General features: G+C 44.3%; 1 protein-coding gene across 3 annotated transcripts in view; it reads right to left on the reverse strand.

Annotated features, from left to right (window-relative positions):
* Positions 1-19665, reverse strand: part of LOC139374956 (forkhead box N3) — a 111583-nt gene that overhangs the window by 77015 nt on the left and 14903 nt on the right. Inside the window, exon 1 of one of the 3 annotated variants that reach the window (XM_071116236.1) lies at positions 5679-6015. The exons of the other annotated variants lie outside the window; for them this stretch is intronic. The gene's annotated coding sequence lies outside the window, so the exon portion shown is untranslated. Of the gene's footprint in view, positions 1-5678; positions 6016-19665 lie in introns of those variants that run through there. 3 annotated transcript variants of the gene reach the window in all.

Here is a 19665-nt window from a genome sequence, read left to right on the forward strand (position 1 = left end):
AACTCCAAACTGACTTTAGGTCAGTTGGACCGGAGCTGCAACAAGCTCTCAGTCTCACGTCAGAATTAGTCATTCATCCATGTTTCTCAAACTTCAAATTTCAATTTTGTTCCAAACGTTACATTTGGAAGTGTTTAAGGTTAAGTTTAGGCATTAGCTCTGAATTATTAAGGTTAGGGTTAAGTTTAGGCATTCATTCCAAAATCTTAAAGGTAGGCATTAACTCTGAATGGTTAAGGTAACGTTTAAGGTTTGGGATAGGCTTAGAACAAAAATTGCAAAAACAACTTTTTATCATCAGGATTCAAACATGCAACCTTTTGCAAGTGAAGGTTAGGATTTGAGAAGGACTAGCTGATACTAGACCTGTGGGTAATTTAGGTTGAAATAGTGACACGTGATTGTTATTAAATCAAGAAGCATGACAGGGGGAAGTCATTAGAACATTCCTAATCAACCACACTCCTCTTCTCACTTGTTAACATTTGCACACACACTCCTCCACACTCAACTCATCCGCACACACACACACACCTCCAACAGTTTACACAAGAAATAACTGCGTCACTAATTTTCGACTCATTCCAAAAAAAAAACATTAAAGGGAGAGCAAACTATACTAAAGTACATGACCTAAAGTACATGACCTCTCTCTCCCCTTCTCTCTTGCTCTTTCTCTCTCTCTCTCTCTCCCTCCATTCTCTGTCTCTTTGAGTATGGCAGACCACTCTCCTGCAGGTCAGGCCAGGGCCCCTAGCCAAATACAAAGGACCAATCCCCTCTGAATAGACCAAGCCTGCCCCTGAATAGACCAAGCATACCCCCAACCAACTGCCAAACTGTCACCTCAACACACACACACACTCAACCACATGACTAATTATAAGTGTGTGTGTGGGGGGAGGGGGGGGGGGGTGTAAGGAGGCTATTCATGCCAGTGGTAAATAAATACTCAACTCAGCTACTGATAGTACTTCAGAAGTACATGGACACGTTTGTATATAACATACGCACACACACAAACAGACATGCACACGTGAGGGCCGCATTGGAAATATGTTTTTTTTATGCCTTATTATTCTATTCTCTATTTTGTCTTAAAGATAGAGTCAGGATACAACATAGATGCTCAAAGTCAACAGCATAGTGAGTCCATTTCCGCAACTACTAAGAGCGTTGGAGTGCGAGGCTCAACTTCTCTGCTGTTTTGGTCCAGTGGCGACCACATTGTAAGAGCGTGAAGTGAACCCATGCACATGCACAGATACTCTTTGAATCTTGCTCATCGCAATATCTGCAGTGCTGCTCATGCAACGTCATTTTGCTTAGTTTACCTTTAACCCCTAACGAATAAAACACCACATAAATCAGTGCAAACATCTGAAGCTCATTGGAGGCTTTGGAGCTGTTTACGAGAATTAGTAAAGACAACTCAGAAATACTACTAACAGTAAGTAGTCCTCCAGCTAATTTAAACAGCAAGATATTTACTTCTAATGTATTCAAGTGATGTCTGTTTTGCATTGACAAGAACAACCAGCACTGTGTGTACCTTTTCAGTTTCCCCTTTGACATAAAACATACTCTACACACCAGACCTGGGCAGAAAATAGTTGTATTTTGTAGTTTATTGGAAAATACATACTATAAAAAAAAAATAGAGCTACAGTAGTCAAATACAGTTTATATAGTTTCAACTAAAAGGCAACTATTGATATTCAAATACAGGTCTCAGAAAAACAAATCATATTTGAAAGTATTTTGAATACATCTCCGAAAAGTTATTTGAAAATAAATGATAATACATTGCTGCCAAATACAGTTGAAGTTTACATACAGCTTAGCCAAATACAATTAAACTCAGTCTATCACAATTCCTGACATTTAATCCTAATAAAAATGTCTGTGTCTTATGTCAGTTAGGATCACCACTTTAGTTTAACAATGTGAAATGTTAGAATAATAGTAGAGAGAATGATTTATTTCAGCTTTTATTTCTTTCATCACATTCCCAGTGGGTCAGAAGTTTACATACACTCAATTAGCATTTGGTAGCATTGCCTTTAAATTGTTTAGCTTGGGTCAAATGTTTTGGGTAGCCTTGCACAAGCTTCCTACAATAAGTTGGGTGAATTTTGGCCCATTCCTCTTGACAGAGCTGGTGTAACTGAGTCAGGTTTGTTGGCCTCCTTGCTCGCACACACTTTTTCAGTTCTGCCCACAAATTTTCTATAGGATTGAGGTCAGGGCTTTGTGATGGCTACTCCAATACCTTGACATTGTTGTCCTTAAGCCATTTTGCCACAACTTTGGAAGTATGCTTGGGGTCATTGTCCATTTGGATGACCCATTTGCGACCAAGCTTTAACTTTAACTTTAACTGATGTCTTGAGATGTTGCTTCAATATATCCACATAATTTTCCTCCCTCATGATGCCATCTATTTTGTAAAGTGCACCAGTCCCTCCTGCAGCAAAGCACCCCCACAACATGATGCTGCCACCCCCGGGCTTCCCCGTTGGGATGGTGTTCTTCTGCTTGCAAGCCTCCCCCTTTTTCCTCCAAACATAACAATGGTAATTATGTCCAAACAGTTATATTTTTGTTTCATCAGACCAGAGGACATTTCTCCAAAAAGTGTGATCTTTGTCCCCATGTGCAGATGCAAACTGTAGTCTGGCTTTTTATGGCGGTTTGGAGCAGTGGCTTCTTCCTTGCTGTGCGTCCTTTCAGGTTATGTTGATATAAGACTCATTTTACTGTGGATATAGATACTTTTATACCTGTTTCCTCCAGCATCTTCACAAGGTCCTTTGCTATTGTTCTGGGATTGATTTGCACTTTTCGCACCAAAGTAGGTTCATCTCTAGGAGACAGAACGTGTCTCCTTCCTGAGCGGTATGACGGCTGCGTGGTCCCATGGTGTTTATACTTGCGTACTATTGTCTGTACAGATGAACGAGGTACCTTCAGGCATTTGGAAATTGCTCCCAAGGATGAACCAGACTTGTGGAGGTCTACAATTTATTTTCTGAGGTCTTGGCTGATTTCTTTTGATTTTCCCATGATGTCAAGCAAAGAGGCACTGAGTTTGAAGGTAGGCCTTGAAATACATCCACAGGTACACCTCCAATTGACTCAAATGATGTCAGAAGCTTCTAAAGCCATGACATCCTTTTCTGGAATTTCCCAAACTGGAACTGTGATACAGTTCATTATAAGTGAAATAATCTGTCTGTAAACAATTGTAGGAAAAATTACTTGTGCACAAAGTAGATGTCCTAACCGACTTGCCAAAACTAAAGTTTGTTAACAAGAAATTTGTGGAGTGGTTGAAAAATGAGTTTTAATGACTCCAACCTAAGTGTATGTAAACTTCCGACTTCAACTGTATTTGACGAAGAACCAAAAACTACAACAATTAGTTGAATTGGTCTAAAAATATGATCATAAGCATATGGTTTTTGGAGTGCTCTTAGATATGAATTTTAATATAGCCTGTAGCCAAGAATTAAATACACGAGGGACATCACCTCAACATTAGAGTTGAGCACTTTTTCATGTTCGAAATGAGTAACATATATAATTTCATAATGAGTAAGACATAAGGTAATAAGGTAAAACTTGACATCAAGTTCTTTTACATATGTAGTTTGCTTATTATGATAGCAATATTGTTGTTACATAGAACTTTGGAAATTGCTATATCATTTTATGATATTTATTTCAATTTTTTTATTTTACCCTTATTTTACCAGGTAAATTGACTGAGAACACATTGTCATTTACAACAACGACCTGGGAAATAGTTACAGGGGAGATGAAGGTGGATAAATTAGCCAATTTGGAAGCTGGGGATGATTAGGTGGCAATGATGGTACGAGGGCTAGACTGGGGATTTAGCCAGGACACCGGCGTTAACACCCCTATTCTTGGCATCATGAGATCTTTCCATCAATGATAAAGGAGTTATTACTTAAGTGAAATAAGTCACAGTCACTACTGTACACAAGAGGAAGAGTTACAAAAACTCTCAGCTCATTGCTATGCAATTAAAATGCAATTAGCACGGTATTGTGCGACATGCTAATACAAATTATGCTCCAATTACACAGGCACAAGACCAGTGTAATGTTAAGTGTTACTGAGAATGCTAGCACTAACAAAATATGGCTATTAAGTGTTGAAAGGAAACTACATATCCGAAAACTGCCGCTTTGAATCAGCTACAGAAAAGGTAGGATGAAAATCATGTTAGTTTGTATTCTGAGAGAACCATCGCTTTAAAGATGGTATAGTGTGTGTTTGAAACAAGAACACTTACCCTCAGATGGACAAAGAGGTTCAAAGTTGTTTTTGCTAAGCATCCAACTTGCTGTTAGCAATCTTTGCAAATGGCTTTGAATTACTCTACACTATATTCAGGTATCATTAATTTCATTGCAGCTTTCGATCTTTTCAGTGGCATGTTGAAAGAGTCATACAGTAGTTGAGCGTCACAACGTATTTATACTTATCAATAAAATATCATTGGTTAATTGATTTGACTTGATTATGTACACCTGTGGCAATAGACATTTAGGAGAAGGGACATTTACAACATGTTCAGATAGAAACGTATTGTGCAGATCAAATATGACTGTCAGATAGATTGGAATAGTAGCTCTATTCATTCTATTTCTAACAGCAACATACAGTTCCAGATACAGCCCTGCCATTACTTGAAGGCAGCAAATTCAAGAGTTTCAGAAAAGTAGTCACTTCCTGAGATCTATATTCAAATATGTTTTTTTAAAGTATTTGCTTTCTCATATCTGTATTCAAATAGTTTACAAATGTAGTTACTTTCTGAGATCTGTTTTCAAATAGTTTTGAAAAGTAGTCACTTTCTGAGATTTGTATTGAAATAGTTTTTAAAAGTTTTTAAAACATTTTGGGGGGTGGAATAGTTGTAATCACCTCCAAAGTAGTTACTTTCCACAAGGCATAGTTAACATTTTTGTTTATGAAAGTTCAAACAGGAAGGCTGGTCTGAATGCTCATTTAACTTTATCAAGCAGCAATAACATCATTCATTCTGTTTCCTATACTACGGGCATAGTGGGAATGAATACAAATGTATCATCCTCAGCATAGTGTCTCGTTCTTCTCTTCTTCCTATTAGCCATGCACGGAATGTTATTCACCTATTTACCTTTGACCTAAAAGCATGGCACAATAATGCACGTTCCCCTCAATGCCTTTCCCCCAGTGGGGGGTTCGATGCCAGCTGCCCAGCAAAGGGCTACCTGTCATCAGTATCTGGCGCCGAGGACCATTCCCCAGAGACAAAGACAAACTATTTAATAACATTCCACATTGCATTCTGTCTCTGTTGTTCATTCAGTTATGCCTGAACTCTATCGAACTATAGTTATCCCTGGTGTGACACACACACACACACAGGTCTAAATGTGTTTGTTTTCAGCTGTTGAGAGAGGCACACTAGTTCACTCCTATGACTAACCCACTGCGGTCAGTGAGAGAAAAAACAGCCACCCTGTACTTGAAGATACACTTACAGTAAATGTCCTTTTACAGCAGTCATTATAAACCATATATACTTCCAGAGCTTGACTACAGTACCTATTATCATCATTTAGAAAGCATGTGAAAAGTCAGAGTGTAACAGTCCCTACCTGGACATGAGTTTAGGGTTCTTTCCTTGCTCATATACACTCTGGATCTGTTGGGGCGGAATGCAAATTGGAGCAGGTCTAGGGTTTCTGGCATGATGGTGTTGATGTGAGCCATGACCAGCCTTTCAAAGCACTTCATGGCTACAGACGTGAGTCATTTAGGCAGGTTACCTTGGTGTTCTTGGGCACAGGAACTATGGTGGTCTGCTTGAAACATGTAGGTATTACAGACTGGGCCAGGGAGAGGTTAAAAATGTCAGTGAAGACACTTGGCAGTTAGCCAGCACATGCTCTGAGTACCTGTCCTGGTAACACGTCCTGATTTTCTTTCCACTGCTGTGAAATCAACACTCATGCGTACATCCACAACACGCTCATCAAAACACCCTGTGACCTCAAAGCAATGTGACTGAGTGAAAGCACACACACACACTGGGAAACCTGCTTCAACCTCAGACAAGTCTTGACTCATCTGCCCTATGTTTACCTGACAGAGGAGCGTGGAGCCAGTGTGTGCGCTTTTCTGTAACTGACCCTTGAGCAGGTGTCACATGTCTTTCCCCAGTAACCTGTCGGACGAGTGCCGACCCTTGGCTCGTTTGATTGGCGCAGGGCCAGCGGCCTGACACAAACACACACCAGTAACTCTCCGTAAAAGCACCCTGTGATGACGTCACATGTTTACACGGGGAAAACAAACAGAAGGGAAGAGAGAAGAGAAAGAGAGGAGTTCACTGTTTTTATCTTTTCGATCTTCCACTCTTCTTGCCTCTCTCTCTCAACACCTTGCATTTACTCACTCACGCCGTCTGTGTCTGTGTTTGAATCAAAAGTGCTGCTGCAGTGTCTTTGTCTGAGCAACAACAACAAACTAGAGCTTTGCTAGTCCTCCACAAAGGCAGGGAGGGAAGGAAGGAGTGAGATAAGGGAGGGGAGGGAGGAGAGGGGCGGAGGGGAGAGGGGTGAGCTAGAGGCCGAAGGTCATTGGCTGTGCAGCTGAAGTGGAAGAGGTAGTAATTTGCTGAATGCACGGCTGTCTTTTATCCACTCTCCTTATCTGAGCAGGACAGAGAGATAGTCTATAGCTCAGAGCAATGACCACTTTTAAACACATACACACATACACATACGTACATTACTCACACTTGCCCACTTTCACAAACATACACATTCACAAACACAAACACAGTCTCACTGCAGAATATGATGTTTTTCCACGTTTCTCCAAATTCCAAAGTGTTTTTGACACCATGGGTTGACACCTCCTGCTCAGTATTGTTAATTTTCTCCAAACATCAAATATCAAAGTTACTCAAAATGCCAATTTTACAAGGTTAAAGTTTTACACTACTGGACTGTTTTCAGGCACAGACTGGAATATGTTACAGTCAATAAGTGCATCAATGATGTCATCCCCACAGTGACCATGCGTACATATCCAAACCAGAAGCCATGGATTACAGGAAACATCCGCACCGAGCTAAAGGCTAGAGCTGCCACTTTCAAAGAGCGGGACACTAATCTGGACTCATAAAAAATCACGTTATGCCCTCAGACGAACCATCAAACAGGCAAATCGTCAATACAGGACTAAGATTGAATCCTACTACACCGGCTCTGACGCTCGTCGGATGTAGCAGGGTTTGCAAACTATTACAGACTACAAAGGGAAACCCAGCAGCGAGCTGCCCAGTGACGCGAGCCTACCAAATGGGCTAAATGACTCTTTATGCTCGCTTCGAGGCAAGCAACACCGAAGCATGCATGAGAGCACCAGCTGTTCTGGATGACTGTGTGATCACGCTCTTCGTAGCCGATGTGAGCAAGACCTTTAAACGGGTCAACAATCACAAGGCCTCGGGCCAGACGGATTACCAGGACGTGTACTCAGAGCATGCGTGGACCAACTGGCAAGTGTCTTCACTGACATTTTCAACCTCTCCATGACTGAGTCTGTAATACCTACATGTTTCAAGCAGACCACCATAGTCCCTGTTCTCAAGAAAGTGAAGGTAACATGCCTAAATGACTACCGCCCCGTAGCACACATCGGTAGCCATGAAGTGCTTTGAAAGGCTGGTCATGGCTCACATCAACACCATCATGCCGGAAACCTTAGACCCACTCCAATTTGCATTCCTTCCCAACAGATCCACAGATGACGCAATCTCAATCGCACTGCCCTCTCCCACCTGGATGAAAGAAACACCTACGTGAGAATGCTGTTCATTGACTACAGCTCAGCGTTCAACACCATTGTGCCCACAAAGCTCATCACTAAACTAAGGACCCTGGGACTAAACACCTCCCTCTACAACTGGATCCTGGACTTCCTGACGGGCCGCCCCCCAGGTGGTAAGGGTAGGCAACAACACATCTGCCATGCTGATCCTCAACACGAGGGCCCCTCTGGGCTGCGAGCCTAGTCCCCTCCTGAACTCCCTGTTCACCCACGACTGCGTGGCCAAGCATGACTCCAACACCATCATTAAGTTTGCTGACAACACACAAGTGTTAGGCAAGATCACCGACAACAATGAGACAGCCTATAGGGAGGAGGTCAGAGACCTGGCCGTGTGGTGCCAGGACAACAACCTCTCCCTCAACGTGAGCAAGACAAAGGAGATGATCGTGGAAAAGGAGTGCCGAACACGCACCCATTCACATCAACGGGGCTGTAGTGGAATGGGTTGAGAGTTTCAAGTTACTTGGTGTCCACATCACCAACAAACTATCAATGCCCAAACACATCAAGACAGTCATGAAGAGGGCACGACAACGCCTTTTCCCCCTCAGGAGACTGAAAAGATTTGGCATGGGTTCCCAGATCCTCAAAGGTTCTACGGCTGCACCATCGAGAATCAATGTGCAGGGGTACAGGATAGTCAAGGTAATTTGTACATGTAGGTAGGGGTAAAGTGACTATGCATAGATAATAAACAGCTTGTAGCAACAGTGTAAAAACAAAGGGGAGTCTCATTGCAAATAGTCTGGGTAGCCATTTTATTTTATTATATTACAGTATTATAGCTTGGGGGTAGAAGCTGTTGAGAACCTTTTGGTCCCAGACGGTACCATTTGCCGTGCGGTAGCAGAGAGAACCCTATGACTTGGGTTGCTGGAGTCTTTGACTTGGGTGGCTGGAGTCTTTAGGGCCTTCTTCTGACACCACCTGGTGTAGAGGTTATGGATGGCAGAGAGCTTGGCCCCAGTGATGTACTGGGCTGTACACACTACACTCTGTAGCGACTTGCGTTCGGATGCCAGCAGTTGGCATACACTGCTGAGGTGCTTGAGGATTGTTTTGGCCTTCCTGTGACACCGGGTGCGGTAGATGTCCTGGAGGTTACGCAGTGTGCCCCCAGTGATGTATTGGGCAGACCCTTTGGAGAGCCTTGCAGTTGTAGACAGTGCATTTGCCGTACCAGGCAGTGAAACAGCCTGACAGGATGCTCTCAATGGTGCATCTGTAAAGTTTGTGAGGGTCTTAGGGGCCAAGCCGAATTTCTTCAGCCTCCTGTTCCATCTCCATGACTGTGTTGGTGTGTGTGGACCATGATAATTCCTTAGTAATGTGAACACCGAGGAATTTGACGCTCTCGACCTGCTCCACTACAGCCCTGTCGAGCTGGATGTGCTCGGCCCTCCATTTCCTGTAGTCCACCATCACCTACTTTGTCTTGTTGACATTGAAGGAGAGGTTGTTGTCCTGGCACCACACTGCCAGTTCTCTGACCTCCTCCCTGTAGGCTGTCTCATCAGTCTGGCCCTGCGGCCTTGTGAATATTAACCTGGTTAAGTACCTTACTCACATCGGCTACGGAAAGCATGATCACACAGTCGTCCGGAACAGCTGGTGTTCTCATGCATGGTTCAGTGTTGCTAGCCTCGAAGCGAGCATAGAAGGTTATTTAGCTTATCTGGTAGGCTCATATCATTGGACTGCTCGCATCTGGCTTTCTCTTTGTAATCTGTTACAGTTTGCAAGCCCTGCCACATCCAACGAGCATCAGAGCTGGTGTGTAGGATTCACTCTTGGTCTTGTATTGCCGCTTTGCCTGTCTGGTGGTTCGTCTGAGTGCATAGAATGATTTCATATAAGCATCTGGATTAGTGTCCCGCTCCTTGAAAGCGGCAGCTCTAGCCTTGAGCTTAGTACGGATGTTGCCTGTAATCCGTGGCTTCTGGTTGGGATATGTACGTACGGTCCCGACGTCCTCAGGACATGGATAGACGTCCAATTTCTCTTGAGCGATCTGCCTGTGCTTGCATGTGGACAGGCAAGCACACACTCACATATAGATAGATAGCATGTGCCTCATAACATGGATCCCAGCTCCAGTGAGGGAGTTAAGTGTTTGTTAAACAAACTGCCCAGTTGGACCCTCCCACTACTGTCTCTAACTGTTCAGAAACATCTCGCCTGGAGGCTCATGCATCTTTCTCATTCATCAACAATATTGCTTTCAACACGGAATTTATCTTTCGCTTTCACTCTTTTTCCATGTCTCGCTCTCTTTGCCTTTCCTTAGTTCTCTCGCTTTTCTCTCCCTCTCTCTCTCACTCTCTCTCTCCCACTCTCTCTGGCTCTCCTTTTTCCTCCTCTCCCTCTCTCTCTCTCTAATAAAATCACGCCTGCAGCGTAATGTTGTTGAAAAGTTTACAGGAGTTGACCAACAGGGTTAGCATCAACCAGCTAGCACACCCCTCCCAAACAGGGATCATTAAATTATCTGTGTTGTGTTGCTGCTTGTGATTCAGTATTTAAATCCCCACTACCCTTAATCTACTCTCTCTCTCTCTCTCTCTCTCTCTCTCTCTCTCTCTCTCTCTCTCTCTCTCTCTCTCTCTCTCTCTCTCTCTCTCTCTCTCTCTCTCTCTCTCTCTCTCTCTCTCTCTCTCTCTCTCTCTCTCTCTCTCTCTCTCTCTCTCTCTCTCTCTCTCTCTCTCTCTCTCTCTCTCTCTCTCTCTCTCTCTCTCTGGACAACAGGCAGCCTATTCCTCTCTCTTGGTGTCTCTGTATCTCTTCCCCCCCTCTTTCTCTGTCTTCCTTTCTCTGTCTCTGAATCTCTCTTCAGCTGTCCCTCTCTCTTTCTTTCCCTCTCCCTCTCTCTCTTCCTCTCTCTGCAACTGTGTCACCATGGTTACTCTGGAACACCAAGGTGTCTGTTGCCAGGGCAACGGGAGGCGGCTGGGCAGCGAGTGACAAGCCGTGTTAATTCCATCACCCATGAACCCCACGGGACCGCAGGCATTCGTCTTCATCGCACACATACACACACACACACACACACACACACACATCGTCAGATCGCTGTCTGTATGCCACAGCCAATGCATTAACTATATCATTTAACCACAGTTGTCTGGATAAATGCACTCATCGCGCTCTTTTTTACGCATTCTCTCTCTCCCTTCTCTCCTTTGCCTGTGCGTGTCTGTGTATGTGTGTGTGGTGGTGTGTGTGTTGTATTAGTAGTCTTGAATGGTAGAGACTTCACATTTCCTTTACGCTGCTAGTATATTAGCTGTTTTGAATCCCTTCCTCTCTTTCTCTCTCTCTCCCTCCCCCTTTCCTCCCAACTTCCGTAAGATCAAAGGTGAAAATGTACTTGTTCTTTACTTGTTATACGCTTTTCACTTTATTGTACAATACTTTTGACCAGGCCCATTGTTGTTTCTGGCGCATTAACATATTTTGAGGCTTACCTTGTAAGAAGCTATATTTGTTGCACCCGTTAAGAGGGAAATGCTGTACCAATTTAACTCCTATGTGTTTACAGTGCCCCATCAATTTAAATTGTATAGGGGACAGATTGGATTGGCAGAAATTGTAAAATAGTTGAGCATCTTGCCATGTCCTCTTGGTCTGTTTTGCCCTGGTTGATGCCAGTTTGGAATCCTTTGTTAAGTGATATAAAACACCAAATATGAATGAATATGCTGTTATGTGTCAACACGTTACCTATCAGCCATCCTACTTGCACCAATCCATTGTAATTACAGTAAGATACTGTGAAATATAAACCCCTCTCCTCAATTAAATTCATTCATTCATCCATCCATTCATTCATTCATTCTGATTACGGTAGCATAACAAAAAGTTTAATAAAGTCAATTTTACAGTATTGTACTGTTTGCATTACCATATTTACCATATATATACACCATAGTTATATTACAGTAGGTGTAATAGGTGTAATTTGTGACAGAACGTGTTGTCTCACAATGGGGAGGAGAGGGACATGAATGATAGCGGTACGGGGACAGTGATGTAGTTGTTATGGGATGGAAACATGGATAGGACTTGGGCACACTTGGAGCAGCTGTAACATTTAACAGAAGGTCACTGACCACGATGAGATGGGAAAGGCTGCCGGTCTTTACTGTTACAACCTCATACAGACACGCATGTGTGTGCACACAAACAACATGCACACATGTGTGTACAGATATACACACATGGATAGACACACACACACACACACAGAAACACATGCTGATGCAGACACACACATGCTCACCCACACACACACACGCTCATACAGACTCACACACTTTCTTGCTCATACATATGCACACACACACACACACACACACACACACACACACACACACACTCTCTCTCTCTCGCTCTCTCTCTCACCAAAGCACAATCTCTCACATTTCCACACACTCGTCATCCATGCGTAAATGCCAGTGCCCAGCTTTCGCTACGCTAATAGTGAGAACTATCCAGGCATGAGAGGATTTAGTTAAAGGGGCAATCAGCAGTTCAAACAATAACAAAGCTACACCCCACCACTGTTTTGATAAAACGCTGAGGGATGGGGCTTGAGAAAGGCAACCACTTTCAAATTCATAGACAGTCCTACACTGTAAAAGGGTTGCCGTGAGTTTAACAGTAACTTACAGGCAGCTAGTGGTAATTAAGTTACTGTATATTGCGGTACAACTACTGTAATCTAAATACAGTATCAAAGCAAGTACTGTCTAATGAAACACAGTATAATAATGTAGAATTTATTTTTAAAACGTAAATACTGTAATTGTAATGAATGAATGGATGATTCATTCAATTCATTGAGGGGAGATGTGGTTTTTATTTCACAGTATTTAACTGTAATTACATTGGGGTTGGTGCAAGCGGGTTGGTTGGAAGGTAATGTGTTTACACATTACAGCATATCAATGAGTATTTGTTGTTTTAGATCACTTGCACTTCTCGATGCCTTAGCAAAGACTTCCAAACTGGCAGTGACAACAAGGCCAAACAGACCAAAAGGACATGGCAAAATGCTCAACCAATAAAGGTTTAAGACTTGTTGCCACTCCAATCTGTCCTCTATACATTTTAAATTGATGGGGCACTACTACCTCATACCAGGGCCCAATTTCCCAATAGCGATGGAATAGCGATGGAACGAGTGTTTTAACGATGCATCGTTCCTACGACAACCGGAGATGTAGCATGCTTTTCCTAAAACACCAAGCCGAAAGAACGTTCGCCAAGTGCACTATTGAAGCAGGTGTCGATACTGATAGGATCAAAAGAAACGCAGCGTTGCTCTCAGATCAGCTTTCCCCATTCAAATATTACCTTAACATTAGAATTATTCCATAATACTGATGACGGATCAACTTCCTGAGAGATATCACCTACGGCTGCAAATATTGAGGCAGGCTTATTCTAATGCTTATAAGCATTAACCTATAATTACCATATAAAAATGCTCTCAATCAAGATTTGCCACATCATTGTGCACATGTTACACATCATGGAATATGTTGAGGCAAAAATGACAGACAGTAGCCTACAATTGGCTAAATAGAAGTCAATTGAATAAACATGAAATTATTTTAATATGATTGAAATATATAGGCATGTAGCCTATACCTTAGGACTATTTATCTACAGTCTTCTCAGTTTTCATTTGAAGCATACTTTTATCCTCGGGTTTATAACAATTGCAAAGACATTGGCAACTTTGTATTTGTAGCCAACTTAATTCTGAAGTTATCATCGGTCACAGAGAGCGAGATAAACATGTTGATTCTGTGTTAAGCAGAGATCTTCTGTGTTTAAAGTGAAGCGGAGGGGCAAAAAAGTATCTAACATCTTTAGTAATGATAGTTTTGGGAAACAGTTCAGAGATTTAACGATGCGCCTACAAAAGTTCTAACGATGAGCTTAGCCTTAAGATGCATTTTGGGAAACCAGGCCCAGTTAAATTGGTACAGCATTCACACCTAACGGGTGCGACAAATACAGCCTCAAAATACCTCAAAATACCTCGAAATAACAATACCAGGAACCCACTAGTGGTCAAAAGGTTTTTGGAGCTTCATAAACAGTACATTACTGTATTCTGCGGGATGGAATTACAGTACCATTCGAAATACAGCAAGTAATTTAGTCAGTGCTTACAATGGCAACATGATGGAAAAACACCTTGTTGCATAACAGCCCCCCCCCCCCCCCACACACACACACACACACACACACAGAAAAAAAACGATTTGTGATCAAACATGTTGTTGCACATAAGCACACACACACGCCCTCACAACACACTCACACACTTACTCACACACTCACTCACACACAAACAGGGCTTGCTGCGTGCCCTGAGGAAGGTAAATTGAATAAGGCTGTGTAGCAGAGTGTCGGCTGGGGACGTAAACATGGTTAGAGAGGATCCATGGACACACAGATCCCAGAGACACACACTAATGAATAGGAACATACTGGAGACATTGTCCTTTTAACACAACACTCCATTCAAAAGCCTAATCTACGGTAGTCTACTCATACAGTCAATTTATAACCCCAAGACACTGACTGTAACCCTAAGACACTGCTTCCTAACACAATAGATTCAAAACAGGACGTTGTACAAAACACAATTTATAGCCAACCTGCAAGACACTGATATAGGCAATTCACAACCACAAAACTTACAGCAAAGGACTTACATTTTAATCTATTAGCAGGCACTCTTATCCAGATCGACTAACAGGAGGAATTAGGGTTAAGTGCCTTGCTCAAGGGCACATTGGCAGATTTTTTACTTCGTCAGCTCGGGGATACTGGCCCAACGTTCTTAACCACTAGGCTACTTAAATACCCAGCAGCCCTATAACTTCCAGAGGATGAGAAAGATCCTTCCATTCAGTCTGTTTATTCATGGTTGTGTGTTTCATTTGAGCACAGCCAGTCAGTGATACTGAGTGAGCTGCTTTGTCTTTGACGCTCTGGGTGTGTTTGAAGTAAAGGGTCCACTGGGACCCACTGTAGAGCGAGAGAGAGAGCGAGAGAGAGAGAGATTGTGTGTGTGTGTACACACACAGCTCTCACCACCCGCTGTTCACTCGAGGACAGGGGAACAATATCTGAATAGGGATTAGTGGCACATCTTGATTGGAGTGTGAGGGTTGGCAGAGGCACATGTTGATGATGCTGATTTTGAGGAGGGCGCCAGGTGATGATGCGTATGGTGTAATGATGTGACAGTCCAGGAGTTAGCCCAGCATTGATTAGACATTGTGGCTTTAATTACAGTGCATCGTATCCTCTGATTGGTGAATCAGAGTAGGAGAGGAGGGATGAGAGGAGAAGAGGACAGGTGTGTGTACTCGACGCCGACACCTCTGCCCAGACACACACAAACACACACACACATCTGCTGTCGTCTAGTGCCGGATAAACAAGGATTGGAGACGAGACAGGAAGAGCCGTGAGGACTGACAGCTGTTGGCTGTCTCAGGTCTCTAACTACCTGCAATTACAGTATCTACACACACAGTGCAAACACACACACACATACCCACCCACACACACATCAAACACATTTCATATAATATTCCTTCTGTGTAGAAAACTAGAAAGCGCATTCATTCAATACCTAATCAAAAAGCAATGACACAGGCCCCAGGAGAAGCACTCTCTTGGAATTACTCAGCAGCAACATCAACAATAATTTAGAATGGACAAAAATAAACTTGCAGAACAGGCATCTTGTTTGTATTTCTGTGTCGGTGTCCAGGGAGTTAGGGAGAGCTTGAGGAGAGAGTGGGACGGTGGGAGGGATGGAGAGAGAAGATGGGGAGAAAATAGGTTTTTAGAGTCAGCAGGCGAGACAATTTCAGCATCAGAGCAGTATTGAGTTATCAAGGCACCCTCTCTCTCTAAAATAAACAAGCATCTAAGTAAGCACTTCCTTAGACGATGTATACCATGCGTATCCTGTACATAGACAAATAAAACTCTCTCCCCTCTCTCTCTCTTTCTCTTTTCTCTCCCTGTCCCTCTTCCTCTCTCTCTTTCTCTCCTCTCGCTGACAAAGCCAATCACCACAGAGGTTAATGTCATACGCATGCTCCGGAAAACTGCAGATCCCTCCACCTGATCGTTAGTTAGTGTGTGTATGTGTGTGTGCGTACAAGTGTGTGTGTGTGTGTGTGTGTGTTCAACATTACTGCTGGGCCAGCACTAAGCCATGTTCAGGGGACTTCACTCTACATTACCCCTCAGCTGTAACCTTGGCCTGGTGATCTGCCAGGATTCTTTACAGGCCTCCCATCACACATAGAGATACTAGATAGAGCTTTTTCATTCATCAGTATAGAATGGAAACCATAGACTCTATAGCGGACATCTTGGAAAGGTGTTCTGGAATAAAGCGTATTACAAAGCATTTAGGGATGACAGATTCCTTCCCTCAAATCTTAATTTGCTGACGTTCCTTCGGTTTTTTTCAACGCTTTGTGTGTTTTATAACATTTGTTGTATTCGGCGCATGTGACACAGTTTGATTTGATTTGGACAGTGTGTCACTGACGGTGCAATCCCATTCTATTTCTATGAATTAACCCTATATGAAGCGGTGTGTAATGAGTGAAGAGCTCTCTCTCTCTCTGCATCCAGTTACAGCCACTGTAAATCACAGAGCACCTATCAGCGGTTAATCTTTGTGTCAGATGACAATTTATCCATCAGCCAACGACCGGCAGACAGTGTGGGTCACCGGCAGCCTGCGAAAACATTCAGTCACTAATCAGCTCCCTCGCAAACATGATTACATTTCAAATCACATTAGCCTCAGCACGCCAGCTACAGGACAGCCTAGTCAGAGCAATACGAAGCAGTGGACAGTACAGGCCCAGAGGTAGACAGGAGAGGCATAGAGGGATAGACAGGGGTGTAGAGAGAGAGAGAGAGAGAAAGAGAGATAGTGGGAATAAAAGAGATGAGGAGAAAAATCTGAGCAGACGCACACACACACACACACACACGGGTGCACAAAATTGACCACAAAATCCTCCTTCTAGCATTAAAAAAACTCTCCACCACCTTGTCCACCCCTACCTCTCAGACCGTCTTGTCCCCTACCAACCCACACACTACCTCTGTTCTACCACAGCAGGCCACCTTGTCAGCCCAGGTCCAAGCTCCAGAGCTTCTCCAGGGTTGCGCCGAGGCTCTGGGACTCCCTCCCTTCAGTCATCCGTGAGTCCATCACCTTCTTTCAGTCCCACCTAAAGATCTTCACGCACACACGCGCGCACAACACCTGCTCGCTCACTCATCCTTGAACCCTACTCCATACTCCTCCTGTTTATTCTGGTGATTTTCTGTTTTGATTTTTTTGATTTCTTGTCTTGCCGTTTCTGCAATTGAACAGCGACCTTGGGTCCTTGAAAAGCGCTGTGTACATATCCCGTGTTATTATTAGTAGAGAGGATTGACAAGGCAGCCATGTCACCACTCTAGACCCTTTAGTTCCTCTTCAGTCCCTCCCACCCATCATCTCAGTCTCTGCAGACTCACTCAGATCATCTGAATAGTATAATCATCGTGACAGGATAGCCTCTCGATTACCTACGGAAGGAAGAAAGGCGGTAGCTATGCACAATGGCCACTCAGCCACAGTGAAGAATAGCCCTCAATGAGACTAGGATTCAGTCTAGTCCTTCAATGACACAATACTCTGAACAAGGCCAGCCTACTGTATTGCCTTCCGATCAAAATAGCTTTGGGCCCTGTCCTAATAGTTCTGGAAAAAAATCACTGAGGAGGGAAAGAGGCAAGGAAGGAAGGAAGAAAGGAAGCTATTTGAACAGGGCCAAGGTCACTGCACTATACTGTACTGAGCTGGGCAGGTTCTTTTATGTCTAGAAACACTCCTAGGGCCCTCTCCGACATCTGATTAGCCCATCAAGGGTGCTCAAGACTGGGCTCATGTCTGTTTGAAGAATGCCTCCTAACCTCCAGCCCTCCTCTCCAGATGGAGCTCATTGAGCTGAGAGCAGGTCAAGAGGAGCAGTGAACACTCCACTGTGACATGAAAAAGGTATTACAGGAGGAGAGGAAAGGAGAGGAGAGGTCAGGAAAGTGGAGGAGAGGAGAGGAAAGGAGAGGTCAGGAAAGGAGAGGAGAGCAGAGGAAAGGAGAGGAGAGGTCGGGAAGTGGAGGAGAGGAGAGGAAAGGAGAGGTCAGGAAAGGGGAGGAGAGGAGAGGTCAGGAAAGGGGGGGAGAGGAAAGGAGAGGAGAGGTAAGGAAAGTGGAGGAGAGGAAAGGAAAGGAGAGGTCAGGAAAGGGGAGGAGAGGAAAGGAGAGGAGAGGTCAGGAAAGTGGAGGAGAGGAAAGGGGAGGAGAGGAGAGGAAAGGAGAGGTCAGGAAAGTGGAGGAGAGGAGAGGAAAGGAGAGGTCAGGAACGGGGAGGAGATGAGAGGAAAGGAGAGGTCAGGAAAGTGGAGGAGAGGAGAGGAGAGGAAAGGAAAGGTCAGGAAGTGGAGGAGGGGAGATGAAAGGAGAGGTCAGGAAAGTGGAGGGGAGAGGGGAGGGGATGAGGGGAGAGGAGAGGTCAGGAAAATGGAGACTGGGCTTATGTCTGTTTGAAGAATGCCTCCTAACCTCCAGCCCTCCTCTCCAGATGGAGCTAATTGAGCTGAGAGCAGGTCAAGAGGAGCAGTGAACACTCCACTGTGACATGAAAAAGGTATTACAGGAGGAGAGGAAAGGAGAGGAGAGGTCAGGAAAGTGGAGGAGAGGAAAGGAGAGGTCAGGAAAGGAGAGGAGAGGAAAGGAGAGGAGATGTCAAGAAAGTGGAGGAGAGGAGAGGAAAGGAGAGGTCAGGAAAGGGGAGGAGAGGAGAGGAAAGGAGAGGTCAGGAAAGTGGAGGAGAGGAAAGGAGAGGTCAGGAAATGGGAGGAGAGGAGAGGAAAGGAGAGGAGAGGAGAGGAAAGGAGATGTCAGGAAAGGGGAGGAGAGGAGAGGAAAGGAGAGGTCAGGAAAGTGGAGGAGAGGAGAGGAAAGGAAAGGTCAGGAAGTGGAGGAGGGGAGATGAAAGGAGAGGTCAGGAAAGTGGAGGGGAGAGGGGAGGGGATGAGGGGAGAGGAGAGGTCAGGAAAATGGAGACTGGGCTTATGTCTGTTTGAAGAATGCCTCCTAACCTCCAGCCCTCCTCTCCAGATGGAGCTAATTGAGCTGAGAGCAGGTCAAGAGGAGCAGTGAACACTCCACTGTGACATGAAAAAGGTATTACAGGAGGAGAGGAAAGGAGAGGAGAGGTCAGGAAAGTGGAGGAGAGGAAAGGAGAGGTCAGGAAAGGAGAGGAGAGGAAAGGAGAGGAGATGTCAAGAAAGTGGAGGAGAGGAGAGGAAAGGAGAGGTCAGGAAAGGGGAGGAGAGGAGAGGAAAGGAGAGGTCAGGAAAGTGGAGGAGAGGAAAGGAGAGGTCAGGAAATGGGAGGAGAGGAGAGGAAAGGAGAGGAGAGGAGAGGAAAGGAGAGGTCAGGAAAGGGGAGGAGAGGAAAGGAGATGTCAGGAAAGGGGAGGAGAGGAGAGGAAAGGAGAGGAAAGGAGAGGTCAGGAAAGTGGAGGACAGGAGAGGAAAGTGGAGGAGAGGAGAGGAAAGGAAAGGGGAGAGGAAAGGAAAGGAAAGGAGAGGTCAGGAAAGTGGAGGAGGGGAGAGGAAAGGAAAGGAG

Source organism: Oncorhynchus clarkii, chromosome 19 (genome assembly GCF_045791955.1).
Source record: "Oncorhynchus clarkii lewisi isolate Uvic-CL-2024 chromosome 19, UVic_Ocla_1.0, whole genome shotgun sequence".
Taxonomy (NCBI): Eukaryota; Metazoa; Chordata; class Actinopteri; order Salmoniformes; family Salmonidae; genus Oncorhynchus; species Oncorhynchus clarkii.